The sequence below is a fragment of the Macaca nemestrina genome, chromosome 18 (genome assembly GCF_043159975.1).
Source record: "Macaca nemestrina isolate mMacNem1 chromosome 18, mMacNem.hap1, whole genome shotgun sequence".
Classification (NCBI taxonomy): Eukaryota; Metazoa; Chordata; class Mammalia; order Primates; family Cercopithecidae; genus Macaca; species Macaca nemestrina.
This window is the reverse complement of record NC_092142.1, coordinates 6,646,496-6,670,443: the sequence shown is the minus strand read 5'-3', so window position 1 is coordinate 6,670,443 and position 23,948 is coordinate 6,646,496. Positions and strand designations below refer to the sequence as shown.

General features: G+C 42.4%; 1 protein-coding gene and 1 pseudogene across 1 annotated transcript in view; both read right to left on the bottom strand.

The window, feature by feature from the left end:
- The window catches only part of LOC105467818 (RNA binding fox-1 homolog 1), a 2,482,591-nt gene that overhangs the window by 1,472,448 nt on the left and 986,195 nt on the right, over window positions 1–23,948 (bottom strand).
- On the bottom strand, window positions 1,766–6,379 carry LOC139359819 (NADH dehydrogenase [ubiquinone] 1 beta subcomplex subunit 8, mitochondrial pseudogene; annotated as a pseudogene).

Genomic DNA, 23,948 nt, shown 5'->3' with positions numbered 1-23,948 from the left:
TTGTATCAATTCACAAAAAGAAAATGTTTTAAGAGTCGGGTGGAGGCCGGGCGTGGCGGCTCACGCCTGTAATCCCAGCACTTTGGGAGGTCAAGGTGGGTAAACACAAGGTCAGGAGTTCGAGACCAGCCTGGCCAACATAGTGAAATCCCCGTCTCTACTGAAAATACAAAAATTAGCCAGACGTGGTGGTGGGCGCCTGTAGTCCCAACTACTCAGGAGGCTGAGGCAGGAGAACTGCTTGAACCCGGGAGGCGGAGGTTGCAGTGAGCCGAGATCACGCCACTGCACTCCAGCCTGGGTGAAAGAGCAAGACTCTATCTCAAAAAAAAAAAAAAAAAAAAGAGTCAAGTGGAGAAAAGTAAGTTATTATTAACAGGTGGGACTCCATTAACAATTCTGCCATGAGTGCCATGAGATGGGTATTCATGATACATTTTTCATTCATATCAGAAGTATTCACTGAGCACACACTGTCCCTCAGACACTGTGGTCCCTTTGGACATGGTGGGGCCCAAGAATAACCCCAACACGGACTGTAAGAAGTATCTCAAGTCTACAAGGGGAGATTAAAGATGAACATCAAAGCAAAACACAAGATGACCATTACTTAGTGACCTAGGGGGTATTCATTCACTCATACCATTATTTATTCCAATCAATGAATAAGCGGCATGATGGCTGACAGTGTATGCTGTGGGTATGGAGTGGGCTTTAGGGTAAGCTTTATATTAGAGGTTCTTACCTTTGATTTGATTTCGTGTTAAAATCACTTAACTAAGGAGCTTGTAAAAAATAAATTAATGGGTACAAAAAATAGTGAGAAAGAATGAATAAGACCTACTACTTTACAGCATGACAGGGTGACTGTAGTCAAAAATAAGTTAACTGTACATTTTCAATAACTAAAATAATATAATTGGATTGTTTATAAAACAAAGAATAAATGCCTGAGGGGACAGAGACCCCATTCTCCGTGATAATATTATTTCACGTTGTACGTCTGGACCAAAACATCTCATGTACCCTATAAACATAGACACCTGCTATGCACCCACAAAAATTAAACACTAAAAACATTTTTAAAAAATCAGTCAGAAAAATGTAACAAGAGCAAGACACTGCAAACAATAAAAACCAGAGAATAAAAAAGCACAAAGCCACTGGGATTCTCATTTGTTTGGTGTGGAGTGAGGCCAAATTTTGATAGTTTTTAATGCATTCCCAACTGATTCAAATTGGAAGCCAGGGTTGAGAACCACTAATACATACTTAATGACAATTTATCTGGGTCATGAAAGCTACGGATAGGGTTTGGACACATGGAAAAATCACAACGAAGTACCATCAAATCTGTTATTTCGTCTTCTGACAATTTCCACCATGCCAGGAGGGATCCTACAAGGTGAGTCACTATTTAAATTCTCCAGTGTCAGAAATAAAGGGAATTAACACGTATTAAGACGTGCTGCTGGGCGCCTATAATGTGATAGAGGTTCCTGGATTAAGGGCAAACCTGAAGAGGGAGTTTCAAAAGGACAAATTTAGTTTCTAAGAAAGTTAAAAACCTTCATTATAGGATCCCTGGCCTTACTGTCACTCCACTGTGAATGCAGACCTAATGCCATCACTGTAATAGCAATATTTTTATGTCGTCTAAGTGGCAGACACTTCATAGACATTTCTAATTCCCAACAACCCTGTAAGGCAGACTTTTTTTTTTTTTTTTTTTTTTTTTTTTTTTTTTTTTTTTGAGACAGAGTCTCACTCTGTCACCCAGGCTGGAGTACAGTGGTGCGATTTCGGCTTACTACAACCTCCGCCTCCTAGGTTCAAGCGATTCTCCTGCCTCAGCCTCCCGAGTAGCTGGGACTACAGGCACGTGTCACCACGCCCAGCTAATTTTGGTATTTTTGGTAGAGGCAGGGTTTCACATGTTGGCCAGGATGGTCTCCGTCTCTTGCCCTCCTGACCCGCCCACCTCGGCCTCTCAAAGTGCTGGGATTACAGGCATGTGCCGCTGCGCCCAGCCATTAGGCAGGTCTGTCTTTTCTTTTCCTTCTTTCTTTTTTATTTTTTGATGGAGTCTTGCTCTGTCACCCAGGCTGGAGTGCAGTGGTGTGATCTTGGCTCACTGCAACTTCCATCTCCCTGGTTCAAGCAATTCTCTGCCTCAGCCTCCCGAGTAGCTGGGACTACAGGTGCTCACCACCAAGCCCCACTAATTTTTGTATTTTTAATAGAGACATGGTTTCACCATCTTGGCAAGGCTGGTCTTGAACTCCTGACCTCATCATCCACCTGCGCTGGCCTCCCAATAAGGCAGTTCTTTCTTTCTTTCTTTTTTTTTTTTTTTACCACAGCACTGAGTTTTATTAGGGATTTCATTAAGATTAAATTTCTAGGAATAAGGGAGTCCTAGTTAAGAGGACACAAAAGCCCACGAAGCCTCCTCAGATCTCATAGTGAACCACCGGCTCAGGTTCTTTGGAGGGATCGCCGCCTCGTTCCAGGTACAGATTATTGTAAGGATACTGCTTTGGTCCCACAGGCTGGTAGGAAGGGTACACGTCCCCCACCCAGAACATGAATGTCATGAAAGCCAGGAAACCGAAGAGGTGCATACACATGACATTCCAAGAAACAGGTGTGGGGGACGTATCCACACGGTTCCTGGTGTACATGTCTACGTGCCAGTGCATCGGTTCACCCCAGTTCAACCTCAGGTCCGGCTGGTCCCAGCTATACCATGGATCCCTCTCATGCTGTGAACGGTCAGGGAGCTTCGGGTAGTCGCCATACCCCATGCCCTCATCCAGGTAAGGCTCGTAGTCTTCCACACGCATATTATACTTCTTGGCGGCAGCGGCCCGTTCTTCTGGGGTCCTAGGATAGGGCCCTGGCAACATGTCCTTGGGCATGCGGGAGGCTGTCCGTGAGCCCAGCGGCACCACGTTCCGGGATGCCCTTTGCAGCCACTGAACTCCCAGGACCCCGGCCCTGGCCACCGCCATCTTCACCTTCTTCACGTTTCCCTTCTGCCGGCAGTTCTTTCTTTTTCTGGTTTTTGAACTGATGAAAGTAGGGCTCAGTTACTAGTTAGGTAAACTGAGGCATGTCGGCTTACCTCTCTGAGCCCCACTGTAATAGCCATTCATCTTTATAGGGTCAGGTCTGGCCATGTAAGGATGAAACTTGCCCAAGCACTGCCTCTCAAACTTCTTCCATGGGGAAAAGTAGGACTTACTTCCACCTTCTAACGTTGTAATTTCATACATTTCACATTCCAGAACAGTACCCTTCTGCTTCAGCAAGATAACAAAGATGAAATACTTAACAAAATTTATAGGAAGGTGTGTTTATAATAAAAGCACCCTTGCCAGTAAGATTTTAGGGACTGCCGGAAAGATTTTATTAAGTGCCATGATTTTGGTTCAGGCAGAACAAAAGCAAACCCAAAGACTTCCTTGGACACTCTATTTTGTTGAAGAATTATCTGGATTACTCATTTATAATGCTTGGGTCCCCTGAGTTTGTTTAGAGATGAAATAGAATATGTGACCCACAATGGGGCCAAAATGACCTGAGTTGTAATCTCCCTCGTGCAATGTACCACAGTGTGATCTTCGACATATGACTTGAATACTCTGAGCCTCTATTTCCTCACTTATACTACGGGAACAAAATATCCAATGGGTAAAGATGCTCTTATGGATACATTTTTAAAATGTGTGGACATAACACACAAAAAGCATCTGGCAAAAATACGTCATAAAAAAGCCAGACACGGTGGCTTCACACCTGTAATCCCAGCACTTTGGGAGGCTGAGGTGGGTGGATCATCTGAGGTCAGGAGTTTAGACCAGCCTGGACAACATGGTGAAACCACACCTCTACTAAAAATACAAAAATAAACAAACAAATTAGCTGGGCATGGTGTCATGTGCCTGTAATTCCAGCTACTTGGGTGACTGAGGCAGGGGAGTCACTTGAACCCAGGAGACAGAGGTTCAGTGAGCCGAGATGGCGCCACTACACTCCAGCCTGAAGGACAGCGTGAGACTCTGCCTCCAAAAAACAAACAGCATAATAAACGCAAATATTTACTGGGTATTTTCTGTATTTCAGGCACTCTGCTAAGCTCTTACAGCTCATCATTGTAGTTGATTTCCACAGATTATGAGTTAGGTACTATTAGTCCTGTTTCACAAATGTGACCGGGACAAAGTGAGGTACAGTAATTTTCCCAAGGTCAAGGTGGTGGTGCTAGGATTTGAATTCAGTCAGGGCTGACTCCAGAGCTTGCTTTTTTAACAACAAAGGCATACTGAGCTCAGTAGAAGTCAGATGTTGTTCTTCTTTATTAGAAAAATAAATAACGGAACATGGTTTGTTTTTAAGCAACAGAATAAACCATGCCTATGTAGAAACTCTGGTCCAGCAAATAGCCTCCTATTTCCTATAGATTTCTGTCAGTGTCATTCTTTCTTACTTTATTTTTTGAATTTATTTTTATTTCCTTAGATTATTGGGGAACAGGTGGTGTCTGGTTACACGAGTAAATTCTTTAATGGTGATTCGTGAAATTTTGGTGTGCCCATCACGCGAGCAGTATATACTGCACCCAATCTGTAATCTTTTATCCCTCACCCCTTTCTCAACCTTTCCCCTTGGGTCCCCAGAGTCCACTGTACCATTCTTGTGCCTTTGCATCCTCGTAGCTTAGCTCCCACTATGCATGAGGACATACCATGTTTGGTTTTCCATTTCTGAGTTACTTCACTTAGAGTAATAGTCTCCAATCCCATCCAGATCACTGTGAATGCCATTAATACATTCGTTTTTATAGCTCAGTAGCATTCCATCGTACACATATACCACGGTTTCTTTATCCATTCAGTTGACGGGCATTCGGGCTGGTTCTATATTTTTGCAATTGCAAATTGCGCTGCTATAAACCAGCATGTGCAAGTGTCTTTTTTGTATAATGACCTCTTTTCCTCTGGGTGGATGTGTGGCATGGCACACAGACAGACAGACAGACAGCTGGGGCTGCTGGAAAGGGAGGGAATCCTTTCTGCTTGGACTTTTTATGGTGCTGAATAGACAGAAAGTAAGGGTTGCCCCATGTGATTCATTGTGTGTGGTGGAGGGGAGCTGGGTCCTTCTGAGATGTGAATGACCACATGGAAGAAGGTTGAAAATGAAGCCAGGTGGACAGGTCAGCAGAGCCCTGCACTCTTAGAATGCAAGAAGAGTCAACAAGGATTTCAGGCCAATAATTGAGGCAAAAAGGACAGGTGAGGTCTTAGTGGACTCCGTAGAGAGCAAATTATATTCCATATCCTGCAAACTGAATTTACCAATGTCCCTGCCAATCTTTAAATCCCTCTCTTTTTACCTTTATTTTGAAATAATTACAGGCTCACAGGAATTGGCAAAAGTAGTACAGAGTCCTCCTATGCACAATTTACCCAGTTTCCCCCAATGGAAACATTTTCCATACCTGTAACAAAATATCCAAACAAGGAAACTGATACTAGTGCAATCTACAGACCTTGTTCACATTTCATTGCATGTGTGCCTCTGTGTGTGTGTGTGTGTCTGTGTGTAGTTCATGTGTATGTGTGGTTCACGTGTATATATAGATTCATGTAACCTCAACCAAAATCAAGATCACTATCAAAAGGCCCCTCTGTTGTACTTATTTCCAACCTCGTTTTCTTTCAACAATTTCTACTTAAGTTTACAATGCCACCATTACTGAGTCACCCAGATAAAACCCTGAGACTCGTTATTCTCCAGAACATTAAGACACAGAAAGTACCAACCCCACACATCCAACCCATTTCTCTGGTCCTATTCCTGAAGCCTTCATTCAGACTTCTACTGTCTCTGATCCATTCTCTCAAAACTATTTCTGAATGCTGCTGGTTAAGAGACACCACTATGCTAAGTCACAGGGGGGATAAATGATGATGATCCAATAAAAATAACCCTTACCCTCATGGGACCTACAGTTTTGGAAGGAAGATAATAATCAAAGAATCACATAAACATATGTAAATTTACAACCGAACTAAACGCCAAAAAGGAGAGATACTTCCTTTTGGACAGGTAACAGAGGGGAAATTTAGCTTCCGTAGAGAAGTGACACTGGGCAGGAATTTGGAGAATAAATAATAATTAACCAGGTTAAATAAGTGTGTGGTGAAGGGCAATGAGACTTAGTGGCCACTGTGATGGTAGAAAGAGGTGGGGCCTTTAAGAGGTGATTGGTTCCAAATGTCCATCAGTGACAGACTGGATTAAGAAAATGTGGCACATATACACCATGGAATACTATGCAGCAATAAAAAAGGATGAGTTTGTGTCCTTTGTAGGGACATGGATGCAGCTGGAAACCATCATTCTCAGCAAACTATCGCAAGAACAGAAAACCAAACACCACATGTTCTCACTCATAGGTGGGAACTGAACAATGAGATCACTTGGACTCGGGAAGGGGAACATCACACACCGGGGCCTATCACAGGGAGCGGGGAGGGGGGAGGGATTGCATTGGGAGTTATACCTGATGTAAATGACGAGTTGATGGGTGCTGACGAGTTGATGGGTGCAGCACACCAACATGGCACAAGTATACATATGTAACAAACCTGCACGTTATGCACATGTACCCTAGAACTTAAAGTATAATAAAAAATAAATAAATAAATAAATAAAAAGAGGTGATTGGTTCATACAGGCTCCTCCCCTCACGAGTGGGACGAATGCTCTTATAAAAGAGGCTTTATAGTATTTGGCCAGCCTGCCCTTCTGCCATGTGAGCACACGGCATTTCTCCCCTCCAGAGGATGCAGCTCTCAGCAGACACAGAACCTTCCATTGCCTCGATTTTGGACTTCCCAGCTTCTGAAGCTGTGATAAAATAGATTTCTGTTCTTTATCAGTTACTCAGTCTCAGGTGTTCTATTATGGGAGCACAAAACAGACTAAGACGGGGGAATAAAATGGTTTAGGAAAGCTCAAGAGAGAGTGAACTGCATTTAGTGACAGAGAATATGGGGGACGGATGGAAAAAAAATAAAGGTGGGCTGGGCGTGGTGGCTCATGTCGGTAATCCCAGCACTTTGGGAGGCTGAGGCAGGAGGATCGCTTAAGGCCAGGAGATGGAGGCTGCAGTGAGCTATGAGTGCTCTACTGTGCTCCAGGCTGGGTGGCACAGTGAGACCCCATTTCTTTAATTAAAAAATCAAGGCGATTGGTGTGGTGTGGAGAGTTAGTGAACAATGCAGAGGTTGAGGACGTCTAAATCTCGCAGGACCTTGCCTCCAACCATACAAAGGATTTTTGTCTCCTTCCAGAGAGCAATGTGAACTCCCTATCCCTGAAGGGCTGCCTGTGGGGTAACATGATCAAGCTGCTTGGGTTGCAGTGTGGAGGTGGGGCCGAGTGGGGTACAGAGGTTCCTCAGGTCCCCACTGCAACCATCCAGGAGAGATGGTAGTTTGGATCAGGTTGGTGCTAGCCACAGAGATGCGAGGAATCGACAGAAAGCTCACACCGCAATCATGTCTTCATGCATCTTCCCTCCAGTTTGGGGCTTCTCTAATTCAGCCTCTCGAGTACAGCTAAAGGGGCCTCCCTGAAATGCCACCGATGGCAAGTGAATTCAGAATAAATTCCAAACCCAATCACAACCCATAACCCGCTTTGTGATCGGGCTCATACCCACCTTCCAGTCTCATCTCTCTCAGTCTCACCCAGCGGCTGCCCCTGCCTCAGCAAACTACAAGAACTTCCCTGTTAGATCTGTATCGGGGCCCACACAGTGCTGAGCAGATGATGTCGAATTCAATGGGAATGGCGCTCCATGGGTTTACACAGCATGGCTACCCTGGCCGTACTGAGAGTTCCCAGACCCTGATTCCCTGACACCAGCACTGACGCTGTCCACACCTCACACAAGAGCCCGGAGGTGTGGATGCTAGATGTGCAGAAGGTGAGTCTACTAAACAGACCTGCAAACACATAGCAGCTTCACCAGCAGTTCACATCACCAGTCCAGGTGGAAGCAAATCTGAACAAGACCTCGAGGTCACTGTATTAACGAGCTGTTTTGGAAAAGCATTAAGAGAAACACAGAGACAAGCAGGTACAGGGCAGCGCACGGACCTTAAGTAGGTTTGAACCTAAGGACTCCGATCTTCCTCCTCTGTTCCTAGTTTCTAAAGCTCACATTATAGAAATGCTTTTCCAGACACCTGTAACAAGAAAGTCAATCTCCGAGGCAAGCTAGAGATGCTTTTAAAGTGGCTATTTAAGGGGAAGGGTGGGGCAGAAACAATCACACACCACAGAATTTCATGAAGATGAAATCCAGTTGTAAAATCACCAGGATCCCCAAAGGGCTGTCGTGTTAGGAAAAATAAAAAAATGCTAAAACATTCTACTCTCATTTGCTTCCAGTATTCAAAAGAACACATATTTCATAATCCAGGGAAGCCCTCCATTCTTTGAGAATTAGCTGCAGTTTTCCAGTCCTAATTCCATAAATAGCCTTTAACATTCTGCTCAGTGACGCTGGTGCAGAGATGAGGTCCCTCCTGGCGTGACATTCCGTCCAGCCGGTACTCACACCACATTCTCCTCTCCTCAGGAAGCAAACCACTTCTCTGCTGTTTCCCCACTGTGTCCAATTATGCTGCTGCCCTTGCAAAATGAGCACTTAGGCATTCAATACATTTTTAAGGAAATGGATCAGCATGATTATTCTGGGAAACACAAAGCTTACGGAGGAATAGGGCAAATTATGAATTTCAGGAAATATTGGTCTTTGTGTATTAATCACACTAATAATATTGCAAACGAGGGAAGTACAAATCCACCTCCCTCCCGTGCATAATTTGCTTTGTTTGATCCCTTTGAAGTAAGTGTACAGAGTATTGTTTTGATGTATTTATTTCCCTCCCTTGTTGTTTTCAATTATTGCTGCATTTTTAAAATATCAGGACAAAAAAAAAAACTGGAAAGCTACAGAATTTTTCCAATTAGTCATAAAAGCCATAGAAAATATTGTGCCGGAAAATAAAAGGCCATCAGAGAATGGCACATAAACAGCATACACAACACCACTCACTCCTTCCAAGTCCAGGGCAGACATGCTTAATCAATTCTAGAATTCTGGCTCACAGAGATTGTAAGTGGCCTCAGCCTCCTTTCTCCACATAGCTCTCACCCACCATTCAGAAGTGGCCATCACTGCAGCCTAGGCAACTACATTCTGGACAGGCCGAGTGTCCTTGCCAAGGACACATGGTAAGTTAGTGTTAATGCCAAGATGAGAAGCCAAATCTTACTCCCCATCTGGTGTTCCTCAATTATATCTCCAAGAGGCTCCCTATCCTTTTCTTTATATAGCACCTGGGTAGGATTCCTTCCATGTTTATGGGATTCTTTGGGCAACATTTAAGAAAATGAGAAGAGCTAAAGAGAGTCTCCTCACTGAATTTAAACATGGAAACCTCCACTTATAACCTTCATCTTTCAACATATCCCGTAGACCTGCACTAAATCCGGTACCTCTTGGCTTATAAGGAAAACACACACACACACACACACACACACACCCCTCTATCTCTAAAACAGCCCCAACTTCTTTTTTCCTTGGCTGTACCCTTCTCAACATTCAGATTTCAGCTTAATGATCATTCTTCCATAAAATCTGTCCTGGTCAACTTATTCAAATAGACCCTCCTCTAATTAATTTCTATCTCGATAGTCTATTTCATACCTAACATGTACCACAAGTGGTCACTGATGTCACAGTTTACTGGTTCACTATTTCTCCTCCCAAACTGCAAGCCCCTATAAAGTCTACCAATATTTGACACTGTCTGCAAAAAGGCTGGCACACAATACAGTCAGTGAGTGAATCATCCATACCACAGTGTTTATGTATATGTTGCCTTAGCATTTTTATTCCATCTCTTTGTACTATGCACATCCGTATCTAAAAATGTCCTTGGACTTCATCTCCCAGAAGGTCACAGCCCAGGTGTTCAGTTCTTTCCTTAAGCTATCCGCATAAGGTATTTGCTCAATCAGGCAAATGAAGGTCCCCTTGAATAGTTACGCGTGAAGAAATTAAGCTTTCAACCTCACTCCATCATCAGACCTCTTTATACTTCTGCTTACTCCTTCACCCAGCTGATCCTAGTCCACATTGTTGACCCACGGAATTGTGAGCTGAATAAATGGTGGTTTTAAGCCTCTAGGCTTTGGGGTGGTTTGATACAGCAGACACTGACTAATACACTACCAGGTTAAGAGCAAAGGTTCTAGAATGGAGTGTTTTGAGCTTCCATTCTGAGCACTTCACAGAATAATAGAGTGATCAGAGGCATATTAGTTAAAGTCCCGATTCTCTCATGTGTGAAATGGAGATAATAAATATTTTTCCTTATACTTATAACAACGTTGTTATAATTATTAACTGAGTTAATACATATGAAGTACTTGGTACATAGTAAGTGTCCAATAGAGATTAGTGATTATTGCTATTTTAAAAAATTAAAAGATCCACTCATTCCAATCACTAATTTCTTAACTTTATCTCTTCTATGCTTCTAGCATCTTGTTTTTGCAAAGGGAAAAGCTATTTGCTCTCTGCCATAAAGTCTTTTAAGAAGAAGATGGAGTAAAAATATATTTATTATTATCTACAATTTTCTATTATTATTTCCATCATGTAAGTGTAGTCTTGACTTAAAAGGAGATCCATAGTCAAGTACACACTAGATAACAGGCAATTTTTTGTTGTACTGAATGCACAAAAGGAGAATCATACCTTTTCTTTTCCTTTCAAATAAGGGATCAGGATCACTTTCGCAAGAACAAATAATATTCTAAGACATGCGATACGCTACATGCCACATTCTATCAAAAGAAACGTCCTCACTCTTAATTTTAAAGACCATCGAGTCTAAAATATATGTATTCTACATTTAAAACTATTCATTTTCCAACAGTGGAAAGGATGTTTTCCATCAGCAGAAATATAACAAGCAAAGAAAATCTTACTTTTTTTTCTTTTAAGGCTTGAAAATCTGGAAGGAAACCAATATTTACATTTGGCTTTTTATTCTGCATTAAATTTATATGCATACTAAATTTCTTCTGGTTCCTCTTCAGTCAGTACTATTAGCTCATACTCTATTTTTCAACATGCATAAAAAGCTAAAGCACTTTATCTCTTTTTATGAGTAGCTCAAAAAAGCAAAATCCATTATTGTGATTATTGTGTTTACATCACTTAATGCTCACAAACGTCAGTGTGAGCTTTGCCCATTCTTGACTCAAACACACAGAACAAAAGGTAGAGTGGAAACTGTAAGACAAAAGATAGGGGAAAAACAAGATCCACAAGAGTCCTTGAGAGCCTAGTGCCAGGAAATATCTAGTTTCTGCATCGTGTGCAGAGGAAATGGTTTAGAATCGCAGGAGAACGATGAGACTGTCCAAAGTACAGTGTTTTCCTTGGGGAAAGAGGTTTGCCTTTGAGTTTTGCTCTCTTTTTTAATAGCTAGAGCAATCCTGTGAGCTTTACAAATGACCTTTCAGACTACAGAATGACACTATAGTCTCGGGGGGTAAAAGGTAAGGAGATGTCATTTATCTTAACTACGTCTCAGAGGATGACACTTCTGCACAACATGGTCTCTCAATAAGATGGGCCAAGGAAGGGTCTATTCCGCGTGTCTCATCCACCCACTGTCCTCCAACAACTGTGGGGCAGAGCAGGGGATGTGTGCATCATTTAAAATAAACCCCAATCACTCTTTTCCTTCACCTCTACTTTTTCTGTTTCTAATTATTTTTAATTGACAAATAGAATTATATATGTATTTATCAGGTACCACACGACAATTTGAAACATGTATACATGTGGAATGGCTAAATCGAGCTAATGTATGCATTATTTCACATCCTTGTGTTGTGTGTGAGAACATTTAAAATCTACTCAGTGATTTTCAAGAGCACCATACATTGTTACTAACTAGGATTTCTCCATATTGTACAATAGATCTCTTGAACTTACTCCTCCTGCCTACCTGAAATTTTGTACCTGACCAACATCTCTCCCCCGCCAGCCACCAGGCCTTGGTAACCACCATTTTATTCTGTTTCTTTGAGTCTGACTCTGTTAGATTCCATATATAAGTGAGATCACGCAGCATTTGTCTTTCTCTGTCTGGCTTAGTTCAGTTAGCATAATGTCCTCCAGGTTCATCCATGTTGTTGCAAATGGCAGAATTTCCTTCTTTTTTGAAGGCTGAATTGTATTTCCTGGCATGTATACGTATGTGTGTAATTTTCTTTATCCATTCATCTGTTCACGGACACTTAGGTTTTTTCCATATCCTGGCTATTTTGTTTATTTTACTGTTTATTTTTGAGATGGAGTCTCATTCTGTCACCCACGCTGGAGGGCAGTGGCATGATCTCAGCTCACTGCCACCTCTGCCTCCTGGGTTGAAGCAATTCTCCTACCTCAGCACCCCTCCCCTGGCCCCGAGTAGCTGGGAATACAGGCGCGTATCACCACGCCTGCATATGTTTTGTATTTTTAGCAGAGACGGGGTTTCACCATGTTGGCCAGGCTGGTCTGGAACTCCTGACCTCAAGTGATCCACTCGCCTCAGCTTCCCAAAGTGCTGGGATTACAGGTGTGAGCCACCATGCCTGGCCATATCCTGGCTAGTCTGAGTACTGCTGCAATAAACACAGGAGTGCAGACATTTCTTCAATATATTGATTTCATTTTCTTTGGATGTATAATCCAGCAGTGAGGTTACTGAATCATATGGTAGTTCTATTTTTAATTTTTTGAGGAACCTCCATACTGTTTACCTCTCCTTTTGTTAAAATAAGAAGTCCAAACGATTCATGTGTACGTGAGAGAAATAATTCAGTTAAGGATTTCTATAGTTAGTAACCACATAATCATTTTTTATTGCAAAATAGAAGGTTGGAGTTTGGCCCTGTAGAGCTACTTCAGCTATTCTTGAGGAACTCAGGAAGCTTCAATATTCCTGTTCCATTGTCCAATGTGGCTTCCGGACTCATGGTCACAGATGGCTGCCCAACTTTCTGACCAGCATACTTCTTCCAGGCAAGAGGAAGCCTGAAAGGAGAAGGGCATGTGTCTGGGAGATGTGTACAAGCTGACTTCTATCCGTACCCTGGAGACTTACACTTTTGTATCACAGGCTCCACAGCCACTCCCAAATGCAAAAAAAAACTCTGGGAAATCAAGGTTTGCTACCATTGTTTGATTTTGCTCCAGATGGACACATTGTCATACCTAACAAACATAGCACATTGGAGAATGGTCACAAGAGAAAATACGCGTTCTCAAAATGTGGTTCCAAGGCCTGTAGCACTGGCAACACATGAGAACTTTAAAAAAATTCAAATTCTCAGGCTCCATTTAAAAATCACTGAATCAAATGCTCTGAGGGTGCGTTTTAAGAGGGCCTCCAGGGAATTCTGGTTCACGCTCAACTTTGAGGAGGACCAGGGTAGACAACTAACACTGTCTGCAACAAAAATATGTATGAGGCAGTAATAATAATAATACTTATTTATTTCTTTATTTATTTTTGAGACAGAGTCTTGCTCTGTCGCCTACGCTGGAGTTCAGTGGCACAATCTCGGCTCACTGCAACCTCTGCCTCCCAGGTTTAAGCAATTCTCCTGCCTCAGCCTCCCAAGTAGCTGGGATTACAGGCACCTCCACCACCACGCCTAGTAATTTTTGTTTGTTTGTTTTTTGTATTTTTATTAGAGTCCGGATTTCACCATGTTGGCCAGGCTGGTCGCGAATTCCTGACCTCAGGTGACCCGCCCATCTTGGCCTCCCAAAGTGCTAGGATTACAGGTGTGAGCCACTGCGCCAGGCCCGAGAAACACTAATTTACACAAAGAACTCTGTGATCTTCAGAAATGAAATGCAGGAACGACCATCATTTTTAATACCCTTAGAATTGTAACAATCCCGTGATTTTAAGAATTCTAGAAAAAGATTGCCTTAGGGTTTCAAATGGTTAATTCCTCCATTAACTATCAAAAAGCATGGCCTAAGTGTTTCTGTAAAGTCTACAAAGCCTTTTGCATTAAATCACAAGAACAACTTTTGTAAAGATGTTGCACGCTGCATTCACACTTCAGCAACGCCTCCTAGGCTAGTAGGAACTTTTGCCTTCTGACATGATCCATTTTGTTAAAGCTGGTTATGATTCCCCACATTACTTGAAAACCAATTTCATTCAAGACAAAAGAGTGTGAGCAGGGTATTACATTTTATGCCTAAATTATGCAAATTTGGAGGAGTTATATTGTATTGTGAGCAATTCCCTTTCTTCCAGTTTTCATTGTGGCAGGAGTTAAAGTAAATTTCACTATCCTCATTTGCAAAAGGTGAATACTTTCTATTTTAAAACCCTGGGGGAAAGGATTGACTTTTAATGAGCAGTTATCTAATATAAAAATCTCTTACATATATTACTGACATCATTCCTGAGTATTAAATGTACATTCCAGATAGAGTTGATCTTGATTCAATTAATCCTTGGAGAAAGGGGCTTCATAACCAAGTTCTCTCTGTTCCCAAGGCAAACCGGGAGGATGTGGGCACATTTTTTAGAAGATACGCAAGTTATAGCAATGCTTTGCTGCTGAACATCAAACCCTGCAGCTTTTGATACCAAGCTTTCAGAACAGGGGCACTGTTTTATACATATATATATATAACTCTCCTACTTCAGTTAGCAGTTCAGTTAGCAGGTGTTGGGATTGTAGCTGTTATTCCTTCCATTGTTAAAGATCACCTTCAAACTCTTCCACTGTTCTCTACCTCTCTTGTAGTCCATCATTTCCCAGAAGGAAAGTAGTCTACGGAGAACTGGGGACAGTCCCACATCCCTGGAGTGATTTTTTTTTTTTTTTTTTGAGATGGAGTTTCACTCTTGTTGCCCAGGCTGGAATGCAATGGCACAATCTTGGATCACTGCAACCCCCATCTCCCAGGTTCAAGCAATTCTCTTCCCTCAGTCTCCCAGAAGCTAGGATTACAGGTACCCACCACCACACTCAGCAAAATTTTTTTTTGTATTAAATAGAGACAGGGTTTCCCCATGTTGGTCAGGCTGGTCTTGAACTCCTGACCTCAGGTGATCCACCCACCTCGGCTTCCTAAAATGCTGGAATTACGGGTGTGAGCCACTGTACCTGGCCAAGTATGTGATTCTTAATCTGCTTTTGACCGTCTGATTGTTGCTGCTGTCATCTTCACACACACTCAATTAGATTGATCACCTCATCTCTTTCTAGAGTAGGTGGTGCACATGAAGCAGAAATAAGCCAACCTAGCAGGTGAATCAGTTCACTTTTTTTAGGGTACAAGCAACGCCAACTGCATTAACTTTAAAAATAGGGCTTTATTGTTCTCACATAATGAATCAAGCATCTTACTACTCAAAGTGTGGTCCATAGACTAGCAACATCAGCATTGCCTAAGACTTTGCTAAAATTGCAAATTCTCACATCCTACCCAAGACCTAGTGAACAAGAGTCTCTGGGACAGGGGCCCAGCAATCCAGGGCTTAACAAAGCCTTCAGGGGATTCTTATGTGCACTAAAGTTAGGGAAGTAGGTGGCTGCCATGTTAGAGCTGACGTATATGTGATCCTCCTGACATTCTCCTCATGATCATGAGGCAGTTGCCGCAGCTCCAGTCATCACTTCTATGCTCCAGGCAAGCAGAAGGAGGAAAGGGAAAAGGTACCTCACTCTTGTCAAACCCTTTTTGTCATGTTTTTGTTTCCAGAAAGTTTCAAGCTTGCATGAAATTTTTTACATTAGTCTTTCAGCCTCCAGAGTGGGAGATAGCAAGGTACAGAAGAAGGTCACAAATAATTTTGATTTAGAAATTAACAGTGTTTGCCACACCTGGGTACCAAGGACCTGTGAAAGTTATTTCATAACGTTTTATTTTATAAAAGAAATATCTCTGTAGTCTAAAACATTCATTTCCATTGGACTGAATATTTGGCTAGTTGTTTGGAAAGACATCACGCTGGATAGAAACATGTCTTCAGTCACTCATCTTTCATTGTGTGTCCTTTCATACTTCTTAAATGTGGTATCTTGTGCATGACTTACTTAGTAAAAAGTGACATGAGGAAACATGAAGAAGGACCACTGCTACCCTTATCATAGGGAATAAAGTAAATAAATCAATTCTCATATATTGATTGATACGGTTCAGTTGTGTCCTTACCCAAATCTCATCTTGAATCAAGGGTGGGACCAAATGAAGGTAACTGAATCACGGGGGCAGTTTCCCCCATACTGTTCTTGTGATAGTGAATAAGTCTCACAGGATCTGATGGCTTTATAGATGGGAGTTCCTCTGCACAAGCTTTCTTTGCCTGCCACCATGTAAGATGTGACTTTGCTCCTCCTTCACCTTCCGCCAGGATTGTGAGGCCTCCCCAGCCATATGGAACTGTGAGTCAGCTAAACCTCTTTCCTTCATAAATTATCCATTTTCAGGTATGTCTTTATCAGCAGTGTTAGAATGGACTAATACGTTAATTTAGCCTAAGATCATATTAACAAATGATAGGAAATGTTTGGGTGACACATTGGAACACTGACTCATATTGAAATTATACAATACAGTCTTTGGAAACGTGTGTGATATTGTTTTGTTTAACACAGAGCTCTTTTAGTCATGGCTCTCTAAGTGTTATCTGGGCAGCTGAATTGTTAAAACACAAGGCAGATCTCTATTAGGAAAATGAACCCAGAGATTAAGCATATTAAAACAGTAGTTTTTTAATGCTAATACTAGTAGAGGTATTTCATTACCTCACTAGTAATGAAATTCAAATTAAACAGCAGTGATACAGTTTCTACTAGGAAAATATTAAAGTAATTATAAAACCCAAGGCTGGTGAGGATGTAGAGAAACTAGCATTTATATGCATTGCTAGTAGCTATATACATTGGTATGACCCTTTTGAAAAGCAAGTTGGAAATACATGTAAAAGTGCTGGTGCAAAATATATTCATTTCTCTAATCCTATAATTACACTTCTGGAAATAAGGGCTAAAGAGATAATTTTAAATATGGAAAAAGTTACCCGTTGAAGCGTTATTTAGAATAAAAAGAGTAAAATTTAATTTCATCTAATATACTGACAATTAAATATTATATAGCTATACACACCCCCACACACACAAACACACAGTGTGAAGTATCTGATAGTCATTACAAGTAAAGGTTAAGTTATGATTATAGAGACTAGATCACTTGGTTCCTATAGGACAATGTTTCTTTTTTAAAAATGTTAAATGTTCATTATTATCACAGCCACACAAAGAATACAGGTGAGGGTGGAAGAAAGGCCCCACAAATTTAATGCTGATTGTACTGTGATCATTGCTTTTGTTTTCTTCATTATTTTCCACTGGGGCGGGGGCGGGGTTAGTCATAGCATTAGCTTACTTTTTAATGAAAAATACATTTATAGTAAACACATACCACAAACCATTTTGAAGCTCTTAGAAGAAAGAGCTCTATAAACATAGTTTATGGCTACAATAAAACAGGCTTTTCAGAAATTTAACTGTTTTGGTTAATCAAAAGATCTCATTGACTGAGAGAGATTGATGATGCAAATTATAAATTATCAAAGACTTATACATCAATATAATCTACAGGACTGAGGGAATCTATGAGAAATGAAAGCTGTTACCAAGTATAATTCCTCCTTTTCTCTTGTTTCAATCCCTCCAGTGTCAGTGGAGTCTTCTAAACCCAACAGGTTGTGTTAACGGAGTCTTAAAGAATAAAGGGGTGGGCCTAATATCTATGGGACAAAAATGAACATGAATTTGCATTAGTCAATTTAGCAATTCAAGAAAGTAAATGTATCTCATGTGTGTGTGTTTGTATGGAGAAATAGAGGATAAATGGATGGATAGATGAATGTATATATACATATACACACACCCACAGACACACACAGATCTATATACACACACACACATATAAATACCTATGTAGAGATAGATGATATAGAGATAAATGATAAATACCCTTATATACGTACACATAGGAAAATATAGATAAATACATTTATATATTCATATAGAAACAGACAAATGATGGATGAAGACGGAAAGATAAATAATAGATGATGGATGACACACACACAGAGACACCTATTTATTGAATACTTATGTTACATTTGTGCTAAGAGCTTTTCATGTATTATCACAATCAATCCTTTATGAGAATTAGTTTATTTTGATTTTTTGAGATGGAGTTTTGCTCTTGTTGCCCAGTCTGGAGTATGATGGCATGATCTCAGCTCACTGCAACCTCCGCCTTCTGGGTTCAAGTGATTCTCCTGCCTCAGCCTCCCAAGTAGCTGGGATTACCAGCATCCACCACCACACCTGGCTAATTTTTTTTTTGTATTTTTAGTAGAGACAGGTTTTCACCATGTTGATCAGGCTGGTCCTGAACTCTTGACCTCAAGTGATCTGCCCACCTCAGCTTCCCAAAGTGCTGGGATTACAAGCATGAGCCACCACACCCAGCCTATTCTCATTTTACAGAAAAAGCAATTGAGAGGTTAAGTGAATTGCCCGAGTTCACTCCACACAATAATTTCCTCGGAAAAGAACACCACTGGATCACTAGAAAATGAAGCCCAGACTTGATCCAGGTATATTTTATTTTCTTCCCTTCCATAGCCTAGGCTATGTTGCCTAGGCTGGAGTGCCGTGGCACGACTGTGGTTTACTGCAGCCTTGACCTCCTAGACTTCCCGAGTAGCTGGGCCCTGGTGAACACAGGAAAATTACTAATTTTTTTTTTTTGTATTTTTGTAGTGATGAAGTCTCCCGATGTTGCCCAGGCTGGTCTTGAGCTCCTAGGCTCAAGCGATCCTCCCACCTGGGCCTCCCAAACTGCTGGGATTACAGTTGTGAACCACTGTACTCTGCCCTCATTTTCTAAAGAAAAAGTAGCAAGGGCTGGTGCTAGACATATAAAAAATCACCAACCACAGATTGTGACCTTTGCTCTCAATTTACACTTGATTTTTTATTGCCCCTCTTAATGACTCAGTATCTCAGGATAAATATGTACCTGTTTCACAGATGTGGCCCGAGTCACCTAACAGCCTGGAGTATGCCTAGATTTTGACATATGTGCTACTGACCTTTATGCTTTAATGCTGAAAATCACAGTTAATACCTGATTCATATTTGTATGCAGCACTTAAGAAGAAAAACTATAATTAGGACTTTCTCTCTCTCTTTTTTTTTTTTTTTTTTTTTCCTGGCTTCAATTGGTTCCATTTGGGACTTAACTAATAAGCTTAACTGAGATTCTGACTTCGGATTTAGCAGATAAAATACCTGAAGGAGGAGACCGGGAGCCAGTGGAAGTTCCCAGGGATATTATTTAATTCCATCCACACAAATTTTCCATGTGGAACAATGATATCCTGCATGTTGTGAACTAGGTGTAGCAAAAGCAGGACTTTCCTCTTACTAAAAACAAGACAAAAGACTTTACGAAGGCCAGCACAGTGGCTCATGCCTGTAATCTCAGCACTTTGGGAGGCCGAGGTGGGAGGATCACTTGAGGCCAGGAGTTTGAGATCAGCCTGGCAAACAGGGTGAAATCCCGTCTCTACTAAAAATGCAAAAATTAGCCGGGCGTGGTGGTGGGCACCTGTAGTCCCAGCTACTCGGGAGGCTGAGGCAGGAGAATCACTTGAACCCTGGAGGCGGATGTTGCAGTGAGTCGAGGTTGTGCCGCTGCACTCCAGCCTGGGCAACAGAGTAAGACTTTGTCTCGTAATAAACAAACAAATAAATAAAAGACTTCACTAGTCCTGTTTATAGTCTTAGCTCGATGCATGACTCTGGAATTCACCTGGCATACTCAAGGAGAATGAGTGGGCATTTTTAATATTATTCTACTGAAAATGCATATAGGCTCGACAAATGACCTGATTTAAAAAAAAAAAAAAATAGACGTGTTTGGGGCTCATTCTAATAGCTCTGCAAGGAAGGACATATTCCTTTTAAAATTTATTTCAGCACTGATTACACAACTTTCCATTCATGCAACGTTTTCATTTTATTTTATTTTAGTTTTTGAGACAGGGTCTCACTCTGTCTCCCAGGCTAGAGTGCAGTGTCTTGATCCCAGCTCACTGCAACCTTCACCTCCCTGGTTTAAGTGATTCTCATGCCTCAGCTTCCTGAGTAGCTGGGATTAACAGTCATGTGCCACGACACCCAGCTAATGTTTGTACTTTTAGTAGAGATGGAGTTTCACCATGTTTGCCAGGCAGGACTCCAACTCCTGGCCTCAAGTGATCCACCCACCTTAGCCTCCCGAAGGGCTGGGATTACAGGCATGAGCCACTGTGCCCGGCCTATGCAACATATTTGTGAGGGCGTACTAGGTGGCAGGTGTCTGTGCGATACTGAAGCACAGTGAGAAATGAAGTGGTCCAAAGAGACAACTACGTTACTCAGCCTGTCAACAAGCAAACTGATACACCATGACGCGGGTATACCCAGGTGCCCGGGACAGGAGGCACACCGTCTTCTTCTGGATGCAAAGAAGCAGGGGGGAGTCAAACTGCAAATTAACTCCTCACCATGCTCCTTATTTCCCTGGTACTCCCCTTAACACGTGCGCTCAGTCCCAGGAACGTCCCGCTAATATTGAAATGTTTGATTATCACATTTTCTCAATTCTGAGAGATCACTGAGACTGTAGGAGACATCCTCCATTTTCTTTGAGCTTCCCTCTTTTCAGAAAAGTTAAAATACAGAAAATACATGCATGCTCCAATAAAGGAAATACGGTAGTATTCAGACATTTTTGGCAACGTTTTGTTCTCAAATATATCTCCGAAAGTGGGACATTCAATAAAATAACATTTGCTTCTAGATTCAGACGAATTCTACAAAAAAAAAAAAAAAAGAATCCCCTAAATGAATAGACACAAGGCTACCCTCATACACAGAGGTGACCATGACTGAAGCAAAGAGACATTTTTAGCCAACCCATTAATCTAGCAAAGCTTTGTGTTAAGATGCGGACATGTCAGCACAGGTTACCTCAAGAGGGCTTTCTTTTGAACTTGAACTGCCGAAATTCCAAGCATACACCAAAGGGCTTCAGTGTAAGTGGGCAAAAGGTGAACGATCAGAAGAAAAGTAGAAAGAACAGAAAACTAGCCCGGTTATCAAAGAAGAGCTTCCAAGGGAGAGGGAAAAAAAAAAAGTGAAATAGGGAAAGTTTTCAAAAGTCAACATTCAAGTAAAGCTGCATTTTAAAAAATAAATCATTCGGAGGCATATATGTGAGAGAAAAAAGAATTTGCTTTTTAGTTTTCAAGCAGAGTAGGCAGAGGAAATAAAGAGACAAACAAAAGTGGGATCAGAGAGCAGAGCTAGAAGGGGATATCTGTCTAAGCAAAAAAAAAAGAATAAAGAAAGAAGGAAAATACAAATCAAAGTTACAGCATTTCAGGATTGAGTTACCATTTGAGTTTGTTAGATACTTTGCTTTTGCTCACTCGAAGGCTGAAGCTGTGGCTCGTGGACATTTCTAGCAGAGGCTAATAAGGAAAACAAAATCAAGCCAAATAAAGAAGGTCACTCTCTTGAGTGACACAGCAGTTCGGATTAAGAGGGAGAGCTAATGGTGTTGGCAAAAGGCAAAACTATTAACAAGAATCTGTTCTTTCAGCCAATGTGATGGCCTCATGCCTGTTTCTCTGCAAGGAACAGAGGCAATACAGCCTAATAAAGGAATTCATCTCTGCCTACTAGATGGTTAAAATCTATATGGGTTTTTTAAGCTGTTATTTTACGTTCAGGGGTATATGTGCAGGTTTGTTCCATAAGTAAACTTATGTCTTGGAGGTTTGTTGTTCTGATTATTTCAGTACCCAGGTATTAAGCCCAGTACCCATTAGTTATTTTTCCCGATCCTCTCCCTCCTCCAACCTCCCACCCTCCGAAAGGCCCCAGTGTGTGTTATTCCCCTCTGTGTGTCCGTGTGTTCTCATCATTTAACTGTCTCTCATAAGCAAGAACATGGCAATATTTGGTTTACTGTTCCTGTGTTAGTTTGCTAAGGACAACGGTCTCCAGTTCCATCCATGTCCCTGCAAAGGACATGATCTCATTCTTTCGACGGCTTTGACCTTCCCAGTTTGAGAGTCATCACTGCCTTTTACTCCACTGCGATCATCTTGTGGATCCCTTCCGTGGGCATGTGGCGAGTTGATTCATACTGGTTATAAACACATCCGACCCATTGGGATGTTTATGTAGTCCCTTCTCCATGGAAGAAAACAGGCTGGGTTAAATAACACAGAATACTTGCTTTCAAAGAGCTGTGTGCACCTAGGGAATGAGATGTGCCCACAGATCATGATCCAGGATAAACAATCCATAAGGGAGGGAGAGACAAAAGTGTGCTGCAAAAATCTAGAGGAAGGAAAAAGACAAGGTTTATGGAGGAAAGGTATCTATAAGGAAAGGAAGGAATGCAATGTTCTCAATGGTGTGTTTACAACTGCTAGTCCCAAGAGATGTGTCATGCAAGAGATTTGGGGGAGAGTTCATGGCGAAATAAACAAATTTAGAAAAAAATATGGACTTGCACACTCTGTCTCCTCTCCCTCTCCCCCCTCCCTCTCTTCCTTTCTCTCCTTCCTCTCCTCTCCTCCCTCTCCATTACCTCCTCCCTCTCTCCTTCTCTCTCCGCTATCCCTCTCCTGTGGTCCCCTTCTCCTTCTCTCCCTGTCTCTCTCCCTCTCCTTCTCCCCCCTCCTTCTTTCTCCACCTCTTCCTCTCTCTCTCCCTCTCCTTCTCCTCTCTCCCTCTCCCCCTCCTTCTCCCCCTCTCTACCCCCTCCCTTTCTCTCTGTCCCTCTCCCTCTCCTTATCCTCCTCTCCTTCTATCTCCCCATCTCCCTCTCGCCCTGTCCCTCTCGCTCTTCTCCCCCTCTCCCTTTCTCTCTCTCCCCCTTTTCCTCTCTCCTTCTCCCCTTCTCCCTCTCTCCCTGTCCCTCTCCCTCTCTCCTCTCTCCTTCTCCCTCTCCCCTTCTCCTTCTGCCTCTCCCCTTCCCCCCTCTCTGTCCCTCTCCCTCTCCCCTCTCCCTCTCTCCCTGTCCCTCTCCCTCTCCTTCTCTCTTTGCCTTCTCCCTCCTTCTCCCTCTTTCCCTCTCCTCCTCTCCCTGTCCCTCTCCCTCCTTCTCCCTCTCTCCTTCTCTCTCCCCTTCTCCCTCTCTCCCTCTCCCACTCCCTCTCTCCCTCTCACCCTGTCCCTCTCCCTCTCCTTCTCCCCTTCTCCTTCTCTCTCCTCCTCTCCCTCTCTCCCTCTCCTTCTCCCCTTCTTCTCTCTCCTCCTCTCCCTCTCTCCCTCTCCCCCTTTCCCTCTTTCCCTCTCTTTCTCCCCCATCTCCTTCTCCCTCTCTCCTACTCTCTCCCGATCTCCTTCCTCTCCCCTCTCCCTCTCTCCCTGTCCCTCTCCCTCTCCTTGTCTCCCTTTCTCCCTCTCCTTCTCCCTCCTTCTCTCTCTTTGCCTCTTCCCCTCTCCCTCTCCCTCCTCCTTCTCCCTCTCTCCCTGTCTCCCTCTCCCCCTCTCCCTGTCTCCCTCGCCCTCTCCCTCTCCTTCTCCCTCTTGCCTTCTCTCTCCTTCTCCCTCTCTCCCTCTCCCCCCATCGCTCTCCCTCTCCCTCTCTCTCCATCTCTCTCTTTCTCCATCTCCCCTTCTCCCTCTCCCTTTCTTTCTCTCCTTCTCCCTCTGCCTCCTACTCTTTCATA